Source organism: Nicotiana sylvestris, chromosome 10, assembly GCF_000393655.2.
Source record: "Nicotiana sylvestris chromosome 10, ASM39365v2, whole genome shotgun sequence".
NCBI classification, from domain to species: Eukaryota; Viridiplantae; Streptophyta; class Magnoliopsida; order Solanales; family Solanaceae; genus Nicotiana; species Nicotiana sylvestris.
Window position 1 is genome coordinate 35,397,677 of NC_091066.1, and position 19,945 is coordinate 35,417,621.

Here is a 19,945-nt window from a genome sequence, read left to right on the forward strand (position 1 = left end):
TTCGGAAATTATAATCAATGGGAAACATTTAATAAATTGTGAATTCTTTTTCAAGAATTAAGAGTATTTTAAATGAAGATTTCTCATAATATAATAAATAATTTGTGGAAAAATCACCAATATCATTATAAATATTTTGCGCCATTAGGGATATGTTCGCGTACCCTGATTATTTTTTTTTAAAAAGCAAAAATTCGGATTATGCGTACGCGCAATTTCGAGCGAATATTTAATAAAAGGATTTTTCCAAAGGCGTTAAATCAATTTCATAAAAATCCGAGATGTACGGTTCACTATTCAAGAAAAACAAATATTCTTGATTCGACACAATTCCGAAAAAATGATTGTTTAATAAATATATTACCAAAAGTTATCGTGTACACGTACGCGTGACACAATTCAGTATTTTAAAAAAAAAAATTATAACACGAATATACGTACGCGTAATTCGATTCAAAGAAGGGTTATCAATCACAATAAGTATAAGCGGTAGTAAAAACAGATAACATCTATATATTTAATAAAATCAAGATAATTAAGCCAATAATAAAAATAGTTAAGCGACCGTGCTAGAACCACGGAATTCGGAAATGCCTAACACCTTCTTCCGGATTAACAGAATTCCTTACTCAGGATTTCTGGTTCGCAGAATAATAAACAGAGTCATATTCTCCTCGATTCAGGGATTGAAATTGGTGACTTGGGACGCCTTAAAATTCCCAGGTGGCGACTCTGAAATAACTAAATAAATTCTGTTTCGACTGTCCTTTAATTGGATAATATGCCTTTATCGAGTGGGAGTGATGTTTGAACATTGAACACTATAGTAAGAAGTCACTAATATTTCAATGTCGTGAGGTAACGAAGGTAATATTAGTGGTACTTCGTCTTAGTGGGAGAAAGCTAAAGAAAATTATAGTTCGGTGTTCATTCTTGGGATAGTTTCGGTAACAGGATCTCTGAAGAGTTTAATACCAAACTAGATAATTACGACAAAGTACTACTGGACAAATATTGCATCAGATATAACTTGGCAAGATTCTTTAACAAAACCTTATTTGGTGAAGACTTTTAATAGTCATGTAAAAGAATGCCTGAGAAAGTTGTAGATGCATGGTTATGAGTCTAAGTGGGAGATTGTTGGGGCATATACTATTAACCATGCATTTGGATATAGTATATTCTAATAATTATCATGGTTAAAAGTCTAAGTGGGAGATTGTTGGGATATATACTATTAACCATGAGTTTGGTTTAGATATAGTATTTATTATGAAATAATTGTTTATTCAGTTTTAATAAAGTTTTAAATAGATCATATAATAGTCTGTGTCCTTTGCTTATATAGTAGATGATTTAGTGTATAGAGTTTAGCTTATACACGGAAGATTAAATCATCGGTTCTTATAAGTATAAAGTTTGAGTTCACAATCTAATGATGGAATTGGACAAACCATCAGGAATGATTGTAGCACAAGATTAAATATAATTAATCTTGATTATGGGAATGGTTTAATTCCAACTTCTTGTGCTAGTACATTTTGTATGTATTGAACGGACCAGGTAGAGATAAGTATTTTATACTGACTTAATAAAATAAACTCTCTAGCCATTAAATGTACTTATACTCTTAATCTTGATATAATTATTATTAGCTGTGTATATTATTATTGTTTTGATTTATTAAAAGGCGAGATTCTTTCGTGGGTCAATATGCCTGGTAAATTGGATAATAATAATATACATTGGCGAAGTAATAGTTAGTTGATGGAATCCATGTCTCGGTTTAGAGATTGATGATATACCTTTATGAAAGCTTATAAGTTTTCATGTGTAAACCCGGCCGGTGGATTTTGTATCCGACACATGAAATAAGTTAAGCGAAAGTCTAAAGGAAATAATCAATAAATTAAATCGTCAGTAATTTAATTTAATTGATTCGTATCTGAATCTTAACATGGGGAGTTAAATAAGATTTAATGGATGAATTTCGAAATTGAATAAGGAGTGTAATTACGAATTTTTAGTGGAATAATTCGTAATTAATTATGGTGGATATTAATTTCGAAAATTACAAATTAATTCCATAATTGGAAGCCTTGTTAATTAAATTCTGTGGTCCCTACTGTGCCTAAATAATAGGAAATAAAGGAATCCTTTTTCTGGTGGAAAAGAAAACCTAACAGGTTTTGGAAAAGGGTCTTAACCCTTAAAACTTGTGCTATAAATACATAAGGTTTTCCACCTAGAGGGATGAGTACATGGTGGCTGAAATTTTCAGCCAAGTTTTCCTAGAAATTTCGCCCACACGAAATTGCTATTTTCGGGTATTATTTGGGTAACACAGTAGAAGACCGTGGAACGTTCGAGGATCACGATTGTGCGGGTGATGGAGATTCCATTGAGAAGTTATGGAACTGAAGGCTCACGTGGTAGAAGAGATATGTTCACGCTTCAACAGGTAACCCGTGAAATCTCGTTTATGCTAGTTGTCTAAATTACATGTGATTTTGATACTGGGATTGCTTCCGCTGCATATAATAATCCATCACAATAAACACTCCTCGTCGCATGCAGCTAACTACTTCTCCACCTTTTCATATATACACATCTCCAACTAAAAGCTTCTTCTTTAACCTTGTAAATATAGATCTCCATTTGCTCAAGCAAATACGATGAGCCGATTGCCCTTAGAGATGATAGCATTATTACTTAAGAGATACAACAAATATTCAAGCATATTAAAATTTAAATAGGTTTCTACTTTGAAATCAATTTCTTTAGGCATACAAATAATTCACAAGTTACTGGAGTAATGATAGAAAAAGTAGCTAAGTATAATACTGATGTCTGATTTAAGACATAAATTATTCCACAACCTATAGTTTCAACAGAAAAATTCAATAACCAACTGAGCCTTCCACAGTTTTCCTCTAAATCCAGCATAGTATTGAAACAAATAGAAAGACAAAAAAGAATAAATGTTCTTTTCAAGTAGAGACACATAAAGACGAAGTGAAAAATCATAAGCAGAAGAAAGTGTATCAAATCTAAAATATATTCATAAGCAAAACGTGAAATTTACCTTAGAATCGTAGAAATAAGTGGAGTAGCAGACAGAACTTTGTATATATCGTAGATCATTTGGCTAATTTTGAGTTAGGGTTTTCTGTAATTGAATTTAAACAATTGTATGTTAAATACTGAACAATAATTGTTTGCGCCTCATAAACGTAGCCCTTTGTTGTATTCGGTTGCTGAACTAAAAGTATGATCATATACTTATCAATCAAAGTACAATAAGTTAAACAAATAACATATTTTAGGATTATATGATTGTCGAATATAAAATTGAATAGTTGTCGATATAAAGGAGACTCTACCAATTTTTTGACGTGAAATCTGAAAAACTAACATATAAACCGTTATGAATTAAATAAATAAAAAATAATACTTCGTATCAAATTAACTAATAAAAAATTTCAAGATATTCTGGTAAGTTAAACAAGTAAAATATTTTAGTGTTCTTTGACTGACGAATAAAAATTTGCGCAGTTGTCAGTACAAAGGAGACTCTGCCAAATTTTTACCGTTAAATCAAAAACACTAATGTATAAACCATTATGAATTAAATAAATGATGCATAATACTTCATATCAAATTAGTTAATAAAAATATTTCAAGATATTCTGATAAATTAAAAAATAAAATATTTTAGGATTCTTTAAATGGCAATAAAAATTTGAATAGTTGTCAGTACAAAAGTGACTCTGCAATTTTGTCGTAAAATCTAAAAATCAATGTATATAGCGTTATGAATTAAAAAAAGAATAAATAATATTCCATATCAAATTAATCAATTAAATATTTCAAGATATTCCGATAAGTTAAATAAATAAAATATTGTACGGTTCTTTGACTAACGAATAAAAAAATTGGATAGTTATCCGTACAAAGGTTACTTCGCCGAATTTTTAACGTCAAATAAAAAAACTAACGTATAAATCGTTATGAATTAAATAAAAGATAAATAATACTTCATATGCTTAAATAATACTCTTTACGGTCTCAAACAACAGTAATAAATAAAATCCTTCGCTATGAAAAAAGTAAGATAATTTCATACGTTTAATTAACATTATTCAATGTACAGACATCATCATGGATCGACCGAGTGGTCCTCCCGGACCCAGTTCACGTGAGCTACTTACGCTACAGGCGGGCCATAGGTCTTCGCGTATATGGGATGGTGATTTACTTAGTCAGAACTTCCGCCCACGACGCATTGACAAATTTTGGGAGCTTATCAAGGAGCACCCACTACATCATCGTACTATCGAGTGCCTGACTCGGACTGGTATTTACCGAGTTATAGAGGTCGACCAGTTACAACTCGACTGGCCGTTGATCACGGTTTTGATCGAGCATTGGAGGCCGGAGACACACACATTTCATTTGCCCACCAACGAGGCCACCATCACGCTGCAGGATGTGGAGGTGGGTCGACCATTAGATCTGGATGCACCATCACCATCATTACTACCCTATACGAGGAGGTGGGTTGATAGGAGAGGCCGCGCTCGCGACGTCGAGGCTCGACATCACCTTCCGCTCTGCAGGGATATATTGGATCTCTTGGATGGTGATCAGGTAAATATTCGGCTTAGTACGTTTGTTAATAATTTATTCGTCTTGTGTTAACTTACTTGTCTTGTGTTTACTCAAAAGTTCGTATGGAGGCCATATACCAATGAGATCATTGCCAGCTTGCCAGAGTACTGCTCACGAGGTCGAGCCGTATGTCTTTCTGAGGTCCCGTTGATTTGCCTTGATATAGTGGAGCATCATCCGACAGGGCGAGTCTTGCAGCAGTTTGGCCGACCATAACATATACCTGCCCATCCCAGTTGGCATGCCACTCATTACGAGCGGGATGATCGTAGTCGAGTTGACCAGGAGTACTTGGCTTAGCTCGAGGCCCGGATAGAAGAATGGGGTCTGAGGCTTTTTATGTTTCTGCCAGACCATCCACATGACAGTGTTGACGTTGACAAGTACATGGCTTGGTATCATCGCGTTACTCGTACTTTGATTGGTAATCCTGATCATCGGGAGAGTCGCCGATACATTCCATATGCCGGGAGGCACGAGGCATTAGTACGTTATTTGATCTACTTATATATAATATTTGATTTACTTTATTTTTTTAATTAATATGTTACATTTTATGCAGGCTATGGGCTTACACCGTATTCACCAGATGGGCCTAGAGATGCAGCAACATGTAGGCGATGAAGAAGCACTACTATTGAACCAGTGGGGTCGTCAAGTTTATGCAGTTGCTGCTGCGACATTGGTTGCTGCACGAGCCGATGCACGGTTAGGTTTTGATTTTGTGTACATTCCACCAGAAGTTTACCATCATGGACCAGATGTGCCCCCAAACACGAGGTAGACGTGCTAGGCATGGCCAGACAGGACAGAGTGGTCAGCATGGTCGGGGTGGTTAGCGCGGATAGGGTGGCCAACGAAGGGGTGGTGAGGCACCCGTGGAGGGTGTTACAGGGTTTGCCAGGTGACCAAGGCGAGTCACACGCTGCTAGAGCGGATATGCCTACATTCATGAAAATGTAGCGCATTTATTTTATGTGCTCTACATCCCAATGCTAGCACACTGATATTAAATTTGGTCGTTTCCCTGTCCGTGTATAGCGCATTTATTTCATGCACTATACATAAATTGGTTCGCCCTTTTTTTACCACATACTTTAGTGGCTTGGGTTCAATTAGTTATTACTTTGTTTCCGGACTCCAACCCGATGAGCATATATATTTTAAACATTACGAATTGTGCCTATATTATATTAAAACGTATATATTGCATTAAAAATTATATTCGAGTTTAAAATAAAAATTAAAGAAAAAGTAAGTTCTTGAAAATAATGATTGTTGATCTTATTTAACTAACTCAATAAAAGAAGAAATTTTATCCATAGAACTGTTCAATCATCTCAATCAATATATTCGACTTAAATTTTATTTTAGTTTTATAATTTCACTAATTTAATTTCGTAAATTATCAATTTTTTTTACTTTTGGCAAGAATACGTAATTTCTTGAAGAATTAAGAGCTCTATTGATTTTTTTTGTTAGAAAACTCACGTTCTTAAGTTCATTATAGAAAATACAAACAAGATACGAATGTATAATCTAGCCGCTACATTGTTACTAATAAGTTTTCTTCATTTTGAGGGATCTTTTATTTTTTGTCCAAGAACATAACTAAACGCATTCGAATTCTGCATCAGGAAATTGTCTATTTATAAAAATAAAAATTTATTTTTGTAATGAAATTACTTGTAATTGATGAATTCTGAATGAATTACGTTGAATATGGTGAAAATATAGATTCATGCATGTTTAGATTAGATTTAGAATTTATTTTTTCAACCATTCTCACGACTGTTGCATTTTAATTCTTGTGTTTTTTTTAGTTAGTTCTCATTTAAATTGAGATTTTTTAAAAGTAACTTCGATTTTCTTCACACCAAAAAAAATTATATACTTAACTCTCCATAGTGTCAAAAACATTTTGTCTGAAGAAATTTTTACATAATTGTTTTGCATGTTTATTGTTCTAAAAATATTCTTTATGATATTTTATTGTGTTGTGTTTATTTTGAATTGCATAAAACATAGTTATAAACGGTTTTCTGCCAATTATAACCTTAGATCTTTTTACTATTTTTGTATTCACGTATAAAATAGTAAAGACTTTAATATTACTTAGAATTTTGCACTAATTTTTATTCATTAGCTTATATCCTTAAAAATATTAGTTCAAGACTCATATTTATGAATAAGGATTGGTGCTATGGTGTGAAGTGATGAATAATTTTACGATTTCAACACATTGGCGTCATTATAGAGTTGTAATTAATTTCAATAAGGAAATCGTTATTTTATACTAAATTTAAGAAGTGTTTAACGTTAAGGTGTTTACAAATTAAAAGGATCTTCTTGATGTGTATTTAAAAAATATTTAATTAATTTTAAAATCTTAAATATTAGAAGTTTTCATATGAAAGGTATTTTAGTTATATTACATAAATCAAATAAGGAAAGGAATTGGGCAAGTTAAAATTTTAATTGATTTTAAATTCTTAGATATTATGTCTTTGTAAATAAAAAAAAATTAATGAACTTTTTAATTGATTTTAAATTTCTAAAACTTAGAATAATAATTAAATTATAATTATATCCAGTGTGAAATTTATTTTTAAAGGATAAAAAGGCGAATGTCATTTCATTAGGACTTTCGTGATTATGTACATTATACAGTACTCCACATCGTTTGTCTTACTTTTTTAATGTTACCTGATATATATATATATATATATATATATATATATATATATCACGGAATTTAAGAATAAAAGTTGAAGAAACAAAGCAATAAAAGAAAAATAATGGAATGAAACCTCAACAAGCCAATTAAAATTTTTTTAACTATAAGTGCATGACATCTTATATACTCTCTCCGTTGCAATTTGTCATGGAATTTAAAAATATGTATTTTAGAGGCTTATGGTCCTAATATCTTAAAGAGTAAAATGAATATAATAAAAGTTTAAAGTTATATTATTATTTTTAGAACGAACTGATAAGGAAAGTGTGTTATATAAATTGAGATAGGTTGAGCACAACTTTCTATTTTGGATTTACACAAATCTATAAAATATTAATTTACCAAAAATAAGAAAAAATATTAATATACTTTTTCTTGGAACCCCTTTTAATTTTTATGCTTTTGAACATCATCTTTAGGTGCAATATTATGTTAAGGAGTTTTCTTGAATAGACTATAGTCTATAATGCATGTTGGATTATAGACTATACTCTGACAAAAAAAAAATTCCTGCAGTAAACCATGAATTTCTTGAACTAGATTACATTCTATAATGCTATTTTTTGTGCCATTTCTTAAACAAAGCTGCAGCTCCAAAGTTGTTCTTTGTGAATTTTAACAAGTTAATATACTTTAACCTTAAAACCATTTGTGATTTTAATACTTTTTACACACATCTTTAGGTGCATACACTGTTTGGTCCATTGCAAAAAAATACCTTAACTCAAAAATAATTGTTTCTTGTGAATTTTTACAAGTTCAAATACTTTTTGCCTTGGCACCCATGTGATTTTTATTCTTTTAATTATTATCTTTAGGAAGCAGAAAACTGCTAGTGTTTTGTTTGAAACAACGGCAGGCTTTGCAGACTGAACCGCCAAGTCTAGTCTAAGCTAAAAAGAACTCCCAACATGTAACAACTCTCCCTTTACGTTGCTATTTCCACTGTTCTTGTTCTTGTTCAAAACATTAGCCCCGATCTCACTCACACATCTACGGCCTAAACTGACTAAACTCCAAAAATGAATTATCCTACTCATCAACTGGAAACACAACAACCAATCACTGAACCGCCGGACATAAGTTTCATGCAAATAGATGATGTTATGTCACAACCCGGATTTTCCACCCTCGAGAGCCGTAATGGCGCCTACTGGTGAAAGCTAGGCAAGCCAAATTATTCTAATTACTTAACCTTTTTCAGTTTTAAACCATTATCAGTGATGGGTAGATATCATGCAAATAACGAAAATAATTAAGCGAAAGACAAAATCTGACAATTTATCTTAATACAAAACTGCGGATGTCTAAATACAACTCTACCCAGAATTTGGTGTCACAGCTTCACAGACGGTCTAAGAATACTACATACAAAGTCTGAAGATAAAATATACACTATTTCTGAAATGAGTAAAGGAAACAGGATAAAGGAAAAGATAGGAGGTGACGCCAAGACCCGCGGACGTCTGCAGGACTACCTCGTGTCGCCTGTGTGGGCTGAAGACAGCACGCTCACTGCGGTCCAAGCACTCCGGTATCAATATCTGCACATAGTGCAGAGTGTAGTATCAGCACAACCGACCCCATGTGCTGGTAAGTGCCTAGCCTAACCTCGGCGAAGTAGTGACGAGGCTAGGACCAGACTGCCAAATAAACCTGTGCAATATAGCGTACAAAAATAATAGGAAGCAGATAAAAATGATGGCAACAATGATCAATCAGTGATATAAATAGCAGGCAACAAGAACATCATAAATGTTTCTCAACAAATAATAGATACAAATGCAATCAATTTATCAAGTCCTTCAAATATAAATCTTTCGCCTAGAAATCCTTCAAGTAATAATCTCTAAGATAATATGCTTTTCAATGAATATATTCGAATATATTTCCTTTAAATAAATATCTTTCGAATATAATTCTTTCGAGTAAAGGTCACCTTGTGACGCCTCATTCACTTAACATAAAGTAGAGTACAGCTTCCAACCCAATTAAGAAATCAACAAGAAAAGATGAAGTTATTTTTAGAAATCATTTGATAAAGAAGATACCCTTTTCAATTAAAGTACAATATCGAATGAATCATTACTTTTAATACGAGAAATCAATAAATCAAAACATAGTAGAAATTTCTTTTTAAGTAAAGTACAACCTCAAACGGTTTAAGGAAAATTTAGTTGAGAAATCAATTGAGTTAAAAAAATGTAACAATTGTTGAAATTTGGAGTATTGAACATATACAAAAAAAGGTAAAAACAGAATATCAAGAGAATTATAAAGGAATCAAAATCCAACCACTAACAAGAATAAGGAAAACAAAGACAGATTTCACTTTCTTTTCACATCTTATTGCAGGCGTGCAACCCGATCCCATTTCATGTATCTCGTGGTAGGCGTACCACCCGCTCCCATTTCATTATATCTTGTGGTAGGTGTACCACCCGCTCCCATTTCATAATATTTTGTGGTAGGCATACCACCTGCTCCCATTTTATTATATCTTCTGGTAGGCGTACCACCCGCTCCCGCTCCCAGTTACAAGCCAACAATAATCACAAGGAATCCCGATAAGGGAACAAGAGCAATATAACAACTTCCCGGCAAGGGAACAATGATATTTCAACAACATCCCGGCAAGGAAACAATACTATCAAAACAATATCCCGGCAAGGGAACAATACTATCAAAACAAACATCCCGGCAAGGGAACAATAATATCAAACAAACATCCCGATAAGGGAACAATGGTGATAGTAACATATGAAGCTCAATAAACCACAACATAGTCATAACAATTATAATACAAGACTCACAGGCATGCTTGACAACAACGTATAAATACTCGTCACCATGCCTATACATCGTACTCCACAATTAACATGTACCAATTAAGACACAACTCCTAATCCCCCAAGCTAAGGTTAGACCAAACACTTACCTCGCTTTGCAACCAATTCAAAATTCCAACAAGCCTTTGCCTCGTGAATTCGTGCCTGAAATTCTCAAATCACATCAAATAATGCTAAAATCGTGAATCACACCCCAATTCAAGCCTAATGAAATTAAGAACGTCCAACTTCTATATTCGATGCAAAAACCTATCAAATCAAGTCCGATTGACTTCAAATTTTTCACACAAGTCATAAATGACATAACAAAGCTATGAAAATTTTCAGAACTGGATTCCGACCCCGATATCAAAAAGCCAAATCTCCGGTCAAACTTAAGAAATCTTTAACCTTAGATTTCTAGATTCCGTTAAATGACGATAATTTGATCTAAGGACCTCCAAATTCGATTTCGGGCATATGACCAAGTCCCAAATCACGATACTGAATTACCGGAATGGTCAAAGTTTGCCCAAAATGTTGACCAAAGTCAACTCAGTTGAGTTTTAAAGCTCTAGTTCACGATTTAATCCATTTTTCACATAAGAACCTTCCAGAAAATTATACGGACTGCGCACGCAAGTCGAGGATTTATTGATAGCGCTTTTCAAGGTCTTAAAATATCGAGATAATTATTTAAATTAAAGATGACATTTTGGGTCATCACATGTTAACACACCTACAAAACCAATAACTTTTATACAAACTCTACTATCCAATAAATATCTATCACCAACACTAACCAATCAACAAAATACAATAACTACAGCTGATCTCTCTGATGAAATCATCCAAAACACTATAGATGAAGACATTTTTATTCCAATTAGTGCCACTGATAAATCACGTTTGTATGAACCTTGGAAATACTTGGTAATAATAAAGTTATTTGGAAGGAGGATTGCCCATCATATTCTAAGGAACAAGCTCCTAGATCTATGGAAGCCAACTAAAGACCCCCCTATTATTGATCTGGGGTCTGACTTTTTTCTTATCAAATTTCAAAAAGAAGAGAATATGATTAAGGCTCTTCACGGCGGACCATGGTTCATATTGAGCCATTTTTTGTTAGTTCGAAGGTGGGAACCCAAATTCATAGCATCATCTTTAAAGCTAGCTTACTCGGTTATTTGGGTTAGGTTTCCTGAACTTCCTACTGAATTCTATGATTTGGAAATACTACAAAGGGTTGGGTCGAAATTGGAGCAATTATTAAAGATAGAGACATGCACCTCAACAACTACAAGGGGAAGATATGCACGTATTTGCATTGAAGTACTCTTAGAAAAAACTTTAAAAACTCATATCCCCATAGGCCATCACAGGCAAAATCTTCTCTATAAGGGGCTTAACTTACTCTGCACGAGTTGTGAACGATCTGGTCATGCAAAACCTAATTGTTTTTTTGTTGCACATTCCTCACTGGAACAAAGTATAAAAAATCAGGCTACAACATCCTCTACAATACTAAACACTGACCAAACACATGAGAGTGACTGGAAACAGTCACCTTTGCAAGGAGATCAAACTACGCATACAAGAACTCCACAACCACCACAAGCAAAGCGGCTACAGTAGCGGCGCAACCACAAGAGCAACCTATGTCAGGTAAGTATTCTAACCCTACTAGGCCACACTTGGGCCGGCTACCCTTGACTAACCCACACATTCTTGCTAAGCCCAATAAGGAATTAACTAATAAATTTGATACCTTAGCGGACTGTGGGCTAACTATGAGAGGGGCTAATCAAATATGTACAAGCCCAATACAAGTTGGCCCAACTGGGGAATGTGTATCACATACAATAGAGATACCAATGTTGCAGCCCACTCTTGACCAATCAAGACAGATCATAGCCTCACAGCCCTCTTTACCCAATAAAATTATTGTTCACCCTAAGACTATATTACTTGATTCACATTCCCACTCTTTAACATACTTAAATGACCCAAACATGTTTCCTAAGGAAGCACAGACACATCAGTTGCCTTCTCCATGTAGCAGCATACTCACCTCCCAAGACCAATCCCTAATAGACAAATCCCAATTGAATACACCCCACTCAGTGATGTCCCTATTAACAATAAGCCAAAATAAAGATATTTTGCATGCTACATTACCCTATAATATTCAAGACCATAGGTCTACTCAAGATCCATGCAAACACAATGATTGCAAAACATGTAAAGACCTACACGGCACTACTTACCATCCTAACAATCCACTATTTTCTTCAACACATGCACACTTTGAGTCCTTAATAGACAACTACAACAACCCTTCTCAAATCATCACTCATAGACAGAATAATTTTGATATCATCAACAATGCAGAGGCCCTCTTTTCCGACCAACAACCAAAATATGTCTCTAAGAAAGAATATACAAAACAACCAGTTTTTCCACCTCCCAAGGCTAACCATGCAGGGGCCACAACTGCCACACATCTCAACTCCGCTGATCTACACTTCTCAGTCGATGATAATGGATAAACCCTCCAATCTTGGTTGGAGATGGGCTTGCAAGGTTATGCACTGATCTTCACCATGGAGATGAACAATCAGGAGGTTGTTCTCCTAGTTCAAAACCCTATGCACTTGGCAGAGATAGTGGCAGAAGGAATGAGACTAGGCATGGAGGCCTACACTCAGAACCAATGGTTCACCACACAGACTCCTCTTATGCTAGAGCACCAAGCATCAACTTCAACTCAACAACAGTGGTCTTACCCAATGAGTCTAATGAACTTGCATGGGAACCCAATATAGCACATTGGCATATGTCAATGTTAGGAAGGAAAAAAGGAATAAAGAAGTAGGTTATAGGTTAGGAAGTAAAGGGTAAAATAAAATTATAAGTAATAAGTTAGGGCATAATTGAAAAGAAAAATAAGAAACAATACCACCACACCAAATTGGTTGTTTCAGAAAATGGAACTTTTCATTGCTCCGGAACAACGGATTTAACAATACAATACAACCAATTTTAATTAAACAATCAAAACAAATATTATTTTGGGATAACAATACAATACGATACAATGGGCGACAACCATCCAAACAAGTTGTTAATGTTTCAATTCCTTTTTAAAACTTGAGTAATTACAAGCTGATTTTTGAAAAAATTTGGTATTATATTAAGGACTTACGTAGCAAATTTTGTTTTAACTTGAAAAAGTCTCTTGGGCTTACGGCTCACTACAAAAACGCGCCTCAACGCATAGGCATACGCCCTGAATATAATTGTTGGGTGTACGCCTCTTGTGACTTTCACCCTCTACCATCACTTTGGGGCATTTTTTGTGCGCCTCGCCCCAAAGCTCGCCCCGAAAATACCTTTTAATACACTAGTTTCTACTACTATTCTCTCCGTCCAAAAAAAGATGATACTTTGTCAATCGATTCATTTAAAAACTAATTACGGACAATCATGCATAAAAAGTGAGATTAATATCCTGAAATTAGTCCTCATGTTTCTACTACTACTCTCTGCATCCAAAAAAGATGATACTTTTCTAATGATCATACTTTTTTTGACGGAAGAAGTATAAAAGTACTTAAAATACATTAATAGTGGAAAATATCATGACACTGTAATTGTATACGAGTTAAAATAAATACATGTACAAGAAAATGTGCGCGTATTTCTACCTTCAATTGTAATTCTCTATGGGCTGCAAACATGCCGCTGGCTTTTCGATGATGAGAAATTGTCACTTGACTTCTTGACCCTGCGGCAACAGAAACTATATTACATAAAATAAAGTTTTGAGGAATTAATTCTAATGTTGAAGCTTGAAACTCAATGAATGAGATGCAATATTATGTGTTAGTTATGGAACCTTGTGAAACTGCAGCTGAAGAAAGTAAGATAAAGAAGAGTATGCAATGACAATGTAGTTTTATGTTGACCATTCTGGACATAATTAATATGGGAATTAAGTTTTAGGATTGAAAAAAATGGCAAATCAAATTTTTGAAGGATATGATAGGAAGAAGAGACGGAGGAATTGATATGATTGTGGCTGAATATATAAGTGGTCGTGTAACACGGACTAAATTATCCCGGAATTCCCGGTACTAATTTATACTACATGAGAGATCTAATTTATACTACATGAGAGATGAGATAAAATAATCCCACATTTGATGGGATAAGATGGGATATCCTAGATTAAATCTAGGATTAAATTTATACCTTGTTTGGTTGGAGATATAAATTTATACTGCTAACCAAACACAGTATAAATTTAATCTTACGCCTTATCCCACCTTATCACTCATCCCAAATGACCCCTAAGGGCTAGATATGGACTATAACTTCTGTATATTTATATTATATCAGATTATTTAAATAATTATTATAGGTAACTGTATTGATTAAATATTACTCCCTCCGGTCTACTTTAAGTAATTTTTTAGCCTATTTTGTGGTCTACAATATTTGTTTTTTTAGATATCAAGAAAGAATTAACTTCTTCTTTCCAAAGTTACCTCACAGTAAAGAATCTAGGAGCAGTTTGTTATATTTTCAATGAGCAATTAAGATTAATATAGTTCATCTTCGCCTCTATGTCTGTCAGCGCTCCTTCTCCCGTTTAACTTATCTGCAGGCCCATATTCAAAACGATTTACACACCATCTGAAAAATAAAAATAAAACAAAGACAAAGAAGATCAGCAGAGTAGTATGACATAAATACCTTACTATCTGGGTGATAAAATGAAGAGTTATTAAGTATCACAGCATATAACAGTCCTGAAATTGCAAAATTAACAAGTAGGTGGAGCACCCAGGAAAGCGCGCAATTTCAAAACTCAGCAAGGTTTCAATTGCAAAATTAAAAATCATGAAAAGAACCCAAAATAGAAAAAGAGAAGGGAAAGGGATTTGGGAAAAATCAGAGAAACCTGCAATAGCGTCAAAAATACAAAGGGGAAAAAAGATGAAAAAATGAGAGAAAAAGATATATATATATATATATATATATATATATATATATATATATATATATATATATATATATATATATCAGGAACCATTAAATTTCAAAGCTAACAATAATGACCCAAAGAAGCAAGAAAAAAGGAGGAAAAAAAGTACCTGCAGCTGATAAGACAAACAGGGAGAAGCCGTGTATTCAAATGCATTAATGAAAAATTATAAAAATACAGCTGGAGTCACGTATAAATTACACGTAACAATTATCCAAGGAAAATCCAATTCTCTTTTTACAATTCAATAAAATGAAGCTCAATCTTTTAGAAATTCACTTACTAATCTGATCTGATTTAAGCAATTCAAACCGTCAATAAGATTACAAATATTTCTAAGTACAGCATGCTTTTGGGTCCTAGACTACCCGGACAATAACATAATAGTAGCTACGCACGGACTCTCGTCACCTTGTGCGTACGTATCCCCCACAAATAGGAGCACATAACCAATTAACTCACTTATGGGGACAATTCCCTCTTACACGGTTAGAAAGGAGACTCACCTCGCATGGAAGATCCATAACCGACATTTCCACGCCCTTCCGAAGACCCGAATCGATGCTAAATGCTCAAAAGCTAGCCAATAATTATGCAAATCCATTAATATATGCTTAATTACTCATTACAATCCAATTTATAGCAATTCCTTACCCTGATCGAAAAGTTAACAAAAACGCCCTTAGGCCCACGTGCCCGGATTCCAAAAAATTTCAAAGGATAATTTTACCCATAACCTCACGAACTCATATATATAATTTACTCTAAATTTCATACCCAAAATCGTGGTCAAATTCCAAGAATATCAATTTTCTAGGTTTTCCCTCAAACTTCAAGTTTCTACCAATTTCATGCTCAAATCCGTACATAATCAATGTATTTAACTCAAGATAGGTAGGGATAGCTTATCTTATCGTTGATGATGAAAATATCCTCTTGAAACCCTCCAAGAATCGCCCAAGCCAAGAAAATATGAGAGAAAATGGTCAAATCCCAATTTTTAAAACGCTCACTGTAGTTACAATATCGCTTCTGCGGTCCTCCTCCTGCTGCCCCAGCCCGTTTCTGCGCCGCACCGGCCACATCTGCGATCTCGTAGGTGCGGGATTTCCTTCGCACCTGCGGCCTCTGAGCCCTTCACTTCTAACCGCTTCTGCGGCACGACGACCGCTCATGCGGCCCTAGCCTCGCAGGTGCGGTTACACCAGCAACCAGCAACTTCAGCCTTCTCCAAAATTCTAATTTCGATCCGTTATCCACCCGGAATCCACCCGAGGCCCCTGGGACCCCAACCAATCATACAAACCAATCCCAAAACACATTACGGACTTGCTCGAGACCTTAAATCATATCAAACAATGCTAAAATCACGAATCGGCCTCCAATCCAAAAATCCAAGCTTTATGAACTTTAGAACTTCAAACTTCTACTTTTGAAGTTTAAACCTAGCAAATCATGTCCAATTGACCTCAAATTTTGCACACAAGTTATGTTCGACATTGCGAACCTACTCCAACTTTTAGAATCGAATTCCGACCCCGACGTCAAAAAGTTAACTTCCGGTCAAACTTCTCAAAAACCTTCAAATTTTTATCTTTAGCCAAATGACTCCAAAATGACCTAGGGGCCTCCGAACTCCCTTCCGATCGCGCTCCCAACTCCAGAATAACCATACAGAGCTACTCCCAGACTCGGAATCTCAAACGGACATTGATAACACTGAAATGCACTTCAACCCAAACTTATGAAATTTCTTCCAAAATGCTAACTTCCACAATATGCGCCAAAACGCTCCCGGGTCATCCAAAACCCGATCCGGGTATATGCCCAAGTCCGAAATCATCATATGAACCTACTGGAACCTTGAGATCCCGATTCCAAGTTCGTTTACTCTGAAATCCAATCTTAGTCAATTCTTTCAACTTAAAACTTTCGAAATGAGAATTCCCTTTCCAAATCAACTCCGACTTCCCCAGAATTCAATTCCGACCATGCGTACAAGTCATAATACCTGAAGTGAAGCTGCTCATGGCCTCAAACTGTTAAACGACACGCTAGAGCTCAAAATGACAGTCGAGTCGTTACAATTATAGCGATCTAAATATGTCCCACAGTAGCATGTTTGTGGTTCTTCTTTACTTCACACAGTTGGTTTGTTTTTGAAAGAAACAGAAAATGCTTTCAAATGAGTAGAACATCATTTTGATCTTTCCTTGATCTTTTCCCGTACTTTGGTACAAAATATAAATAGTATGGATCAAATGCTAGATTCTATTAGCTTTTATCAATAGCTAAAACCAGAGTGTGCTTTTGCTTATTTACACCACACTGAAGATTTGATTGAAGGATATCATTGTTGATCCAGAGTCCAATCTTCACTACGATAACATGCTTTTCGCTCAGATCGATGCCGTTCATCTACTTTAGCTTCGATTGGGTACAAAAACGTGTGCGTACAGATCTAGGAGACGGGATGGCTGCCAGTAAAAATAGCAGCAGCTCCGGTGGTGGTTCTGGATCTGGTATCGCTGCCACGCCGTCAGCGTCATTGCCCCCAGCAAGTTCATCCTCTGGCTATCTTTCCATTACTTCCTATTCGGTCTAAAGCTAGCACTCGAGTACGGAGCAGAACGAGTCGTCCTACGGTGCGACTCTCAGCTCATTGTCAATCAAGCCACAGGGACTTTCCAAATCAAGGAACAAAGACTCCAAAAATAACATGCCAAGATCTGCAAGCTATTACTCGAGTTCGATGAATTCCAGCTCGACCACATCCCTCGAGCACAAAATATCAAAGCGGACGGCCTAGCCAAATTGGTAGTGGCCACTAAAAGCACAACCGGAGAAGGAAACATGGTCACTCCCCTCCACTCGTCAACCGATCAAATCGAGGTAACGAACGATTTCATTTGGTTTTAATTGACTATTTTTCTAAGTGGGATAGAAGCATGAGCAATCTCCTAGATATGCGAACAGGGAACGATCGCCATCATATGTATATAAAAAAATCCGAAGACGCTAAGAGACCATATAGATTGGGACTGGATTGCTAGCCCGGAAAACAAGTAAATCCCTCCGATATGCATAAGCAAAGCATAAGTGCATGAAGCTCACCCGTATTTTTGCCAAAGCGACGTTGCATCAGTTACACAAGTAACATCGTCCGAATCAACACTCGGCCTCGCCCGAGTCAACATTCGACCTCGTCCGAATAAACACTCGGCCTCGTCCAAATCAACACTCGGCCTCGCATCAGTCAACACTCGACCTCGTCCAAGTCAACACTCGGCCTCGCCCGAGTCAACACTCGGCCTCGCCCCTCGTCCGAGTCAACACTCGGCCTCATCCGAGTCAACATTCGGCCTCATCCGAATCAACACTCGGCCTCGTCCGAATTAACATTCGGCCTCCTCGCCTTCGCCCGAATCGACATTCGGCCTCCTTGCCCGAATCAACATTCGACATCCTCGCCCGAATTAACATTCTACTTCGCTCGAATTAAGCTCGCATCTAACCTAGTTTGAACTTGATTCAAAGCTAGGCCTCGTTCGAGTTAAATATGGCAATGTTTGACTTCGCCCGGACTAATCAAAAACACTTGATCACGTTTGAATTAATGCCTACCAACAATTCCTTTGAAACCATCAATCGAGGAAAACGTTCAAGAAAAAGAAAGATAGAAACAAGAATAAGCGACAGAAGTAGCATTCCAAATCCAGAAAAGGCATCTTACAAGGGCCGAATTGCCCGTCCAGATCCGAGGACGCGGATGACCTCCTCCGATGCCGCCATCCTAGCCTCGTTGGCCTTCTCCAACTCTACCGTCTTCTCAAATAACTCATCACTCGAGTCATTGGCCCTGGTCGAACTCTACTCAAGTTTAGCCCGTCGGGATACCACTTTGACCCGAAGATCGATACCCTTAGCCGCGATCCACACTAGTCGACCTCCCCATTTGAATTTCTCGAACTACGATTAATGAAGTCCACTCACCGAGCTCGACCAAAAGACGACCTCGATAAGCGGATGGACTAACTGTATGGGTAAAAATTAGATAAGAGAAATTCGACATGCAGAGATAATTGGCTGAGGTCGAGCAGTGATCAATAAGGCCGAGGTCAGGCAGTGATCTATAAGGTTGAGATCGGGCAGTGATCTATAAGGTCGAGGTCGGGCAGTGATCAATAAGGCCGAGGTCGGGCAGTGATCAATAAGGCCGAGGTCGGGCAGTGATCAATAAGACCGAGGTCGGGCAGTGATCTATAGATGTAACAGCTAGTTTGCTTTGGAATCCTCAAAGGGAACATTCTACTGGATATTCCCTCTAATTGTACTATTTTAGGATTTTTTAGGGATACCCCTTATAAATAGGAAGAGGGGACTTCCCAAAGGGGGCTATCTCTCCCTCTCCCTCTCCTTAAAAAATATGTAAACATACCTCTCTAAAGATATTATAGGATATGTGATCCCACACCCTTCACCGGACCCGAAAAGGGTGTTAAGATTCTTGTATCGGTTTATCATTCTTCTTTATCAAATGAAAGAGGATCCCACCTATTGAGTGAATCTCTTCCTTTATTTATATTTTATTACCATTTATGTTACTTAATGCATCATTTTTCATACTATTACTCGACTATATTTTTTTATTCATGG